We start from the raw sequence: 6,814 nt of genomic DNA, 5'->3' as shown, positions 1-6,814 counted from the left end.
AAACCAAGTGAAAGCTTAGCAAGAACTCAATCTGGACACCGCTGTGGAAGATAATAAAAGCTTTTTAATACATATGTTAACAATAAATAAAGAGCCGAAGAAAATCTCCATTATTTATTGGATTCAGAGAGGAACATTGTCACCAAAGATGAGGAAAAGGATGAGGTATTTAATGCCTTCTTTTTCTCAGTCTTTAACAGAAAGACTGGTTATCCTCAGGTCAGCCAGCCACTTTAGCTTCTAGACAGAGACAGGGAGGGAAATAGATGACCTGCAATTCATGGGGAAGTAGTTGGTGACCTGCTGAGCCACTTCGACACTCATAAATCTATGAGACCAGGTGACATTCATCAAGGGTCTGAGGGAGCTGGCAGAATCACCACACTGCATCAATCATCAGTCCTGGTTAACCAGGGGTCCCAGACAACTGGAGATTAGCAAATGTGACACCCACCTGCAGGAATTGTCAGAAGTAGGATCCAGAGAAGTACGGGCCTGGGGAAGGTTGTGGAGAAAACCATCTTGAAGTACAATCAGATGGACAAGACAGCCAAGGGATCAGGCCCAGACAGCACAGGTTTAGGAAAGGTGGCTCCTGTTGACTCACCTGATCTGCTTATATGAGCACGTGGTGCCTGTAGTGGATGAAGGATGTGCATACCTAGACTTCAGTAAAGCCTTGGTTACTGTTTTGCACAGCAGTCTTCTGTGAAAGCTGGAAATCCATGGCAGGGATGAGTGCACTCTTTGCTGGATGGCCAGGCCAGAGAGCCATGATGAATGATGCCACAACCAGCTGGAGGCTGGTCACCAATGGGGTTCTCTGAGACTCAGTATTTGGGCAATCCTGTCTAATATCTGGATGAGGAGATCAAGTCAGTGAGTGTAGATAACACCCAGTGCTCATCTGCTGGAGGGCAGGAAGGATCTGCAGTGGATCTGGACAGGCTGGATCAATAGGCCAAGGCCAACAACATGAGGTTCAACAGGGTGAAGTGCCAGGTCCTGCCCTTGGGTCACAACAACTCCAGACAGCACTGCAGGCTGGGGGCAGAGTGGCTGGAAACCTGCAGGTGGAAAAGGACCTGGGAGTGCCCAGTGACAGTGGCTGAACAGTGGCTTGTGCCCAGGAGGCAAAAAAGGCCGATGACCTCCTGGCCTGTGTCAGAAATAGTGTGGCCAGCAGGGAAGTGATTGTCCCCTGTACTCAACAGTTGTGAGGCCAACCTCAAATCCTATGTCCAGGTCTGGGACCTTCACTACAAGGACAAATTAAATCCTGGAGTGGCTCCAGAGAAGGTAACAGAGTGAAGGAGCGTGCTCGAGAGTGCTGCTGAGGGGCTGCCCGATGCCCACAGCCATACCACTCTGAAAGCACATGATCTCGTCTGACCTTGGAATCTAAGCAGGGTTGGGCCCAGTTAGTACTTGGATGGGAGATTGCCTGGGAATATTGGGTGATGTAGGCTTCTTTACTGCCTGATGCCAGAGGTCCAGCGATACGTGGTTTTGCTTGGGTAGCCATGGCGAGTGGCAAAAGGGAAGGGTCAGGTGTGCCTTGTGTGCTTTTTGTGGCTGTTGTGTGTGTACTGGGCTGGGGTCTGTCTCTAGATCCCCTTGTGGGCAGGGGTGGCCCTGTTGGGCTTGTCAAGCCCCTGTGGGGTTCTGAGCTTCTTCCCGGAGCGTGGTGTGGTGGGTTGAAGGCCGCCGCTGAGGGGCTGCAAGGTGCCTATTGCATACCGCCCTGAGAGCATCCAGTCTCGTCTGATCTTGCGATCTAAGAATGGTCTGGCCCGGTTAGTACTTACATGGGAGACCGCCTGGGAATACTGGGTGCAGTAGACTTCTTTTGCTGCCTGAATGCCAGAGGACCTCTGGTGCTTGGGTTTTCTTGGGCAGCCATGGCAAGGGGCAGGAAGGAAGGGGCAGGCATGCCTTGTGTGGTTTTTTGTGCCTTGTGTGTGTGGTGCGGGCTGGGGTCTGTCTCCTGATTCTTTCGTGGGCAGGGGCGGCCCTGTTGGCCGTGTGGATGCCCCGTGTGGCTGTAGGAGTGTGTCTGCACCGTGATGGAGTGTAGGTCTGGAGAGAAAAGTGGCTGAGGGAACTGGGGTTATGTAGCCTGGAAATAAAGAGGCTCTGGGAAGACCTTATCACTCTCTAAAACTCCCTGGAAAGAGCTTATAGCAAGGTGGGGGGTTGATCCCTTCTCCCACAGGACTAGTGACAGGACAGGAGGAAATGGCCTCAGCTTGTGCCAGGGGAGACTCAGGGTGGACATCAGGAAGAATTTCTTCACAGAAAGGGGTGTTAAGCATTGGAAAAATTGTCCCAGGGAGGTGGTGGAGTCACCATCCCTAGAATTGTTCAAGAAACACCTGGACGTGGCACTTAGTGACAGGGTTTAGTTGAAATGGTAGTGGCCATTCAAAGGTTGGACTTAATTATCTTGGAGGTCTTTTCCTACTTTAGTGAGCCTATGATTCCATATTAACTTTGCACATAGGACTTCAATGTTCCAAATTTGGCAGCAGGGAGTTTTAATTCTGCACTGTAAAATTAGTGTACTTACATCTACTCAAGTTGTTAATACATCCAGAGAACAGTTTCAAATGCAAAATTTTGATTGGGAAAAATGTGGAAACTTATTCTTCATTGCCTATCATTTTCTAAATGTCTAATTGATTTTCTCAAATTGCTTTTAATACATGCATCCATGCATATGTTTTCTCCCTTCTCCAGACAGTTCTGTTTTGCAGTAAACCCTCACCCTGATTTATGGTTTCCCATCTGGGAAACCATATGAAATAACCATGATTCAATATTGAATTGTCTTCTCCCTCTGCTAGTAATGTGTTTTTCCCAGTGACAGGTTTGACCAGCATAACCACTGGGGGAGGAGGAGTAGGCAAGTGGTAGAAAACTCCCTGTCACTTTTTTTTTCGTAATGCATGTGTGTGTGTGGTTTTGGTTTGTTTTCTTATTTTTGTTTGCTTGTTTCTACATTTTTTGAGACATTGCTCAAGTTGATCTAAAAACCATGTGTAAAAATATTTTCTCTCAAGGAGAAAGAGTGGGAAAACCATTCTTCTTCCTTCTTCAGGTACTCTTAGTTCTCTCTCTTTTTTTATTTTAATATTTTTTTGATTTCCAGATACTTGCTCATGTCTAGAATGTTGATTAAAAATGATCAGAATAAGGCAATAGCCAGTTCTCCCTTATAGACAAGATGAACTAGTTTCACTAGAGTAAACCTAAGGGGAAGTGGCATAAATATAATGGTGGAAAATAATGGTGAGTGCTGAGGCAGGAATGGCAAAGCACTTCTCATGATCAGCCTTTTCTATGGCAATTTTAGGGAGCATTGAATAATTTTGTTTACATAACTCTCAGGATAGACTTTACACAGAAAATACCTTGCATCTCACATGAGCTGGTAAATTCTGTGCTCTCTCTTTCTCTTGTGCTAATTCTGGGAGATGGGAGAAGACCATCAGACACATGGTATTCCAAATGATTGAATGACTTCAGATAAAAAAATTGTACTTTTCCTTTTTTTTTTTTTTTTTTTTTTGTATTATGAAACTAATGTGGGCTTTTGTACACGCTTTTCCTGTGCCATTTTGAGACCTGAAGGTCAAGAGCACCAGATTTCCTTTAGAAGAGAGTGTTTGAGGTGAGCTGGTGGTCACTGAAATTCTTCACCAGGAGGAATTCAGAAGTGGGAGTGGACTCCCTTCCTCCTGGGCATAGAAGCAGGCTCCCTTCCTCCAGCCCTGGCTTGGCTTGGGGAGGCTGTCTTTGTACCTTGCTAGTCTGTTTGGCCAGTCTTTCTTGTTGGCAAGCCAGCAAGAGTAGTTACGCTACAATTACTGTGTTTTCTTAGTCCTTTACCATATACCTTGAAACCTGCCAGCTTCAGGCCAAAGAGCAAGTTAAGCAGATGATTGGTGTTTAGTGATTCTACAGCCTTAGCTAAACCAAGATCAGAGGTGCCAAAATACAACCCAGTAAGTTCTGCTAGCAGAGTCATCACTCAGAAAATGCAGATAACATGGCCCATATAGCAATAACATCACTGATCTACTGGCTTACATCTTCTTTGACAGTAGTTTTGTTCTTGGTTTTCATTCTTGCCACTTCACCTGCACAAGGAGGGTTTAGTCAGCAATCTAACAAACTATTAGGTGGCCTGATGCACTTGGCAGTTGTGAATAGCATGTTTGGCCACCAAAGAAAACAAAACATGAAATTGAGTAGTTAGAGAAAAGCAGAAGAGACATTTTAGCATTTGAAGTCAGAAGCCCTCATCAAGAGAACTGAAGAAATATGAGGAGGATTCTACGTAGAGCAAGAAGGAATAATGTAATTTATGGGTAGCCAAATGGCAACCTGACAGGTGCAAAAGCAATTTAGCAGCCTGTGGGATGTTTTTTTAAAGCAGAAAGCTTGTCTTTGGGGAGATGCAGCTCTGCCCACAGCAACTGCATTGGAAACAGTGTCAGAAAGAAAGTATGACAGAAGCCTGTCATCAGCAGAGGCATCCATTGTATGCTAAGCCAGTGATCTGGGTATTAAATATTAAGAAAACTACAGTGCATAAAACAGTGTGTAGCTTGATGTACAAAAAAATCCAAATCAATCTTTTGCCAATTAAATAAATACATGCTGGAAAATCACGCGGTCTGCTGCTCTACTCTTCTACACGGTTAATGTTATCTTACAGGGACATACAAGCTACTGGTAGTAAATTTCTCTGTCACAGAGGATTTCTATCTTAAGACCACCACAGCTCACAAGGGACAGCTTACAACCCTGAATGTAGATGGAGAAATAGGCAATTGTATCCTAAAGAGTGGGGTAAATTCCATGATGGATAAAATCACCTTGGCGAAGGCAGACCATCCACTCAGCATGGGGAATCTGAGGATAAACTTGACTTCAGTGTCTTTCCATGTCGGCTATGTCAGGAAAGAACAGAGAAGTGTCCTGTAGTGTGGCAGACAAATCTCATGATGGGATTCAACTGAGGTGATGGATTCTGAGGGAAGCACTTTTTAAAAATTCAACTGGTGACTGGGATTAACAAAGCTAAAAAATGGCCTAAAGATTTTGGATGAGGATTACTGATGACCACTTAATGCACTGAACTTCTTACACCAGGGAGAGGATGATGCATTTAAGATTGGTCTGAGCTTTAGGAGGTATGAATGATCTCCATAAATGTTTTTCCCTTTGTTGTTAAAAACATTTTTTAACTTCCATTATAAATATGAAGTTCATAGTATAAATAAAAAAATCCAGCAGTTCCTTTCTTCTCTCCACCTTAGTTTTTCTTTCATAAGTACAAAGACTACACTGTAAACATAGATTCCTTGTAGGAATAGTAGAGGGGAGAAATAAGATGAAGAGTCCTTATTTGCATACCCAGTGTAGTACTAATAATGTAACCATAATGAAGGTAATATAATATCTATTTAGAACAGAGTAAAAGAACTGAACATCAGTAAAAGGAAAGCATTATTCCAGAAAGGAGAGAAATTAATGAGAAACATCTTTTCATCATTTTCAATACACCTCATTAAATTAATTTGAGCAAAGTTGTCTAAATTCTGGTATGTTCATAAATGCTTTTGTGCATACCATGCTGAACTAGGTCCTGAAAGAAAGAAAAATGCCTTCCTAAACTCTTTCTCTATATGAAGCCAAAACAGCAGGGTATTAATCAAAGCCATAAACAAAGTGCATAACCAGAGATTTAATTCTTGAAATTGCACTTGGCTACAAAACTTCCAAAACCATGTGAAGAAGGCCTTTATGTTGTGTGTCTTACTGTAGCTTTAGAGTATGATGAAGTAAATTAATTCAAGGAAGTTACTACTGCTTGCAGTTTGCCTGTGATGAGAGCTGGGACTGCGTTTTCGTTTTGGAGCTTGGATTTTAATTTATGTTAATATTCATATCAACAGGGTAAGTTAATGAGGCCCAAGCTCATTTTATTATCTTTCGTCTGACTGAAGCTCTAAGCTTCTACCCACACAGCCTGGGATATGCACTCTGCATGCTGGATGAGGAGAAGCAGTTTATTCTTGAGCATTTGTACTGCACAGACACAAGAGCTCTGTGGCTGGTGTTCTCCATATGGAAAAGTTAATTTTATTTCTGTCTTGCTTGAAAACAAACAAACAATAAATCAGCAACATGAAAAAAAAAAGGCAAAAACAAGGGGTATGAAAGAAATGCAAGCATGCCTGTGAGCTGGGTGTGCACGTTTTTCATTATAGAAGACAATGATGGTTGATGATTGCTGACATACACTGGGGAAAAAATAGAGCTTATTTGAAAGGAGACTGTATTAAAATAGTCACTTTTTGATTCCTGAAATTATTTTTATCACATTTGGGTCTCCTGCAGCATTTGCTTGTCATGATTTCTCAAGTAAGGACTGACAGCCTTTTCAGAAAGATTTGAACATCTCAGATGTTCCAGCATCAGTAACAATTGCACAAAGAACAATGGAGATGGCTAGTGGAGTAAAGCTGGTAAAGTAGATGAAAAGTAAAAAAAAAAAAAAGAAAATAAAGATGAAGTGTGAAACTGCGCAGCCTTTCTGGATGTTGCACTGCGGAGAAATATGCTTTAGAGTGGGTCTGCCTGGCTGCTGAATGCCTCAGCCACTCTGCCTGCCTGTAGGAGCACAGGGTGCTGGAGCAGAGTTGATCAGGTCCAGGAAGATGAAGGAGAATTTTCACCTTAGTAATTTTGAAAAGATTCAGTCAAGAGACTTTACAAAAATCTGGAAGAAGACAGGAGTAGT

At 43.0% G+C, this 6,814-nt stretch overlaps 1 pseudogene; it reads left to right on the top strand.

The window, feature by feature from the left end:
- The first annotated feature begins 1,350 nt into the window (after positions 1 to 1,350).
- On the top strand, positions 1,351 to 1,469 carry LOC115494208 (5S ribosomal RNA; annotated as a pseudogene).
- The last annotated feature ends 5,345 nt before the right edge of the window (positions 1,470 to 6,814 follow it).

The sequence above is a fragment of the Taeniopygia guttata genome, chromosome 2 (assembly GCF_048771995.1).
Source record: "Taeniopygia guttata chromosome 2, bTaeGut7.mat, whole genome shotgun sequence".
NCBI classification, from domain to species: Eukaryota; Metazoa; Chordata; class Aves; order Passeriformes; family Estrildidae; genus Taeniopygia; species Taeniopygia guttata.
The sequence above is the reverse complement of the archived record's forward strand: the minus strand, read 5'-3'. Positions and strand labels throughout refer to the sequence as shown.